This window comes from Prorops nasuta, unplaced genomic scaffold, assembly GCF_024137725.1.
Source record: "Prorops nasuta isolate Cenicafe-Biocafe unplaced genomic scaffold, Cenicafe_Pnas_1.2 PNAS00036, whole genome shotgun sequence".
NCBI lineage: Eukaryota > Metazoa > Arthropoda > Insecta > Hymenoptera > Bethylidae > Prorops > Prorops nasuta.
Window position 1 is genome coordinate 1,603,499 of NW_027116833.1, and position 3,187 is coordinate 1,606,685.

Here is a 3,187-nt window from a genome sequence, read left to right on the forward strand (position 1 = left end):
ATAAGTACTCAATGACCCCATGTGACCCCCCTAGTCCTATACAAGTACTTAATGACCCCATGTGACCCCCCCTAGTCATATATAAGTACTCAATGACCCCATGTGACCCACCCTAGTCCTATATAAGTACTCAATGACCCCATGTGACCCACCCCATTCCTATATAAGTACTCAATGATCACTTGTGACCCCCCCTAGTAATATATAAGTAATCAATGACCACATGTGACCCACCCTAGTCCTATATAAGTACAAAATGACCCCATGTGACCCACCCTAGTCCTATATAAGTACAAAATGACCCCATGTGACCCACCCTAGTCCTATATAAGTACTCAATGACCCCATGTGACCCCCCCCTAGTCCTATATAAGTACTTAATGACCCCTATGTGACACCCCATGTCCTATATAAGTACTCAATGACCCTATTTGACCACCCCTAGTCATATATAAGTAATCAATGACCCCATGTGACCCACCCTAGTCCTATATAAGTACTCAATGACCACATGTGACCCCCCCCCTAGTCCTATATATGTAATTAATGACCCCATGTGACCCACCCCATTCCTATATAAGTACTCAATGATCACATGTGACCCCCCCTAGTAATATATAAGTAATCAATGACCACATGTGACCCACCCTAGTCCTATATAAGTACAAAATGACCCCATGTGACCCACCCTAGTCCTATATAAGTACTCCATGACCCCATGTGACCCACCCTAGTCCTATATAAGTACTGAATGACCCCATGTGACCCCCTAGTCCTATATAAGTACTCAATGACCCCATGTGACCCACCCTATTCCTATATAAGTACTCAATGACCCCATGTGACCCCCCTAGTCCTATATAAGTACTCAATGACCCCATCGACCCACCCTATTCCTATATAAGTACTCAATGACCCCATGTGACCCACCCTAGTCCTATATAAGTACTCAATGACCCCATGTGACCCCCCTAGTCCTATACAAGTACTTAATGACCCCATGTGACCCCCCCTAGTCATATATAAGTACTCAATGACCCCATGTGACCCACCCTAGTCCTATATAAGTACTCAATGACCCCATGTGACCCACCCCATTCCTATATAAGTACTCAATGATCACATGTGACCCCCCCTTGTAATACATAAGTAATCAATGACCACATGTGACCCACCCTAGTCCTATATAAGTACAAAATGACCCCATGTGACCCACCCTAGTCCTATATAAGTACTCAATGACCCCATGTGACCCCCCCCTAGTCCTATATAAGTACTTAATGACCCCTATGTGACACCCCATGTCCTATATAAGTACTCAATGACCCTATTTGACCACCCCTAGTCATATATAAGTACTCATTGACCCCATGTGACCCCCCTAGTCCTATATAAGTACTCAATGACCCCATCGACCCACCCTATTCCTATATAAGTACTCAATGACCCCATGTGACCCACCCTAGTCCTATATAAGTACTCAATGACCACACGTGACCCCTCCATGTCCTATATAAGTACTCAATGACCCCATGTGACCCACCCTAGTCCTATATAAGTACTCAATGACCACATGTGACCCCCCCCTAGTCCTATATATGTAATTAATGACCCCATGTGACCCCCCCATGTCCTATATAAGTACTCAATGAACCCATGTGACCCCCCTAGTACTATATAAGTACCCAATGACCCCATGTGACGCACCCTAGTCCTATATAAGATCTCAATGACCCCATGTGACCCACCCTAGTAATATATAAGTACTCAATGACCCAATGTGACGCAACCTAGTCCTATATAAGAACTCAATGACCCCATGTGACCCACCCTAGTAATATATAAGTACACAATGACCCATGTGACCCACCCTAGTCCTATATAAGTACAAAATGACCCCATGTGACCCACCCTAGTCCTATATAAGTACTCAATGACCCCATGTGACCCCCCCCCTAGTCATATATAAGTACTCAATGACCCCATGTGACCCCCCTAGTCCTATATAAGTACTCAATGACCACATGTGACCCCCCCCTAGTCCTATATAAGTACTTAATGACCCCATGTGACCCCCCATGTCCTATATAAGTACTCAATGAACACATGTGACCCCCCTAGTACTATATAAGTTCTCAATGACCCCATGTAACGCACCCTAGTCCTATATAAGAACTCAATGATCCCATGTGACCCACCCTAGTAATATATAAGTACTCAATGACCCAATGTGACGCACCCTAGTCCTATATAAGTACTCAATGACCCCATGTGACCCCCCTAGTCCTATACAAGTACTTAATGACCCCATGTGACCCCCCCTAGTCATATATAAGTACTCAATGACCCCATGTGACCCACCCTAGTCCTATATAAGTACTCAATGACCCCATGTGACCCACCCCATTCCTATATAAGTACTCAATGATCACATGTGACCCCCCCTAGTAATATATAAGTAATCAATGACCACATGTGACCCACCCTAGTCCTATATAAGTACAAAATGACCCCATGTGACCCACCCTAGTCCTATATAAGTACTCAATGACCCCATGTGACCCCCCCCTAGTCCTATATAAGTACTTAATGACCCCTATGTGACACCCCATGTCCTATATAAGTACTCAATGACCCTATTTGTCCACCCCTAGTCATATATAAGTAATCAATGACCACATGTGACCCACCCTACTCCTATATAAGTACAAAATGACCCCATGTGACCCACCCTAGTCCTATATAAGTACTCAATGACCCCATGTGACCCCCCCCTAGTCCTATATAAGTACTTAATGACCCCTATGTGACACCCCATGTCCTATATAAGTACTCAATGACCCTATTTGACCACCCCTAGTCATATGTAAGTAATCAATGACCCCATGTGACCCACCCTAGTCCTATATAAGTACTCAATGACCACATGTGACCCCCCCCCCCTAGTCCTATATATGTAATTAATGACCCCATGTGACCCACCCCATTCCTATATAAGTACTCAATGATCACATGTGACCCCCCCCTAGTAATATATAAGTAATCAATGACCACATGTGACCCACCCTAGTCCTATATAAGTACAAAATGACCCCATGTGACCCACCCTAGTCCTATATAAGTACTCCATGACCCCATGTGACCCACCCTAGTCCTATATAAGTACTGAATGACCCCATGTGACCCC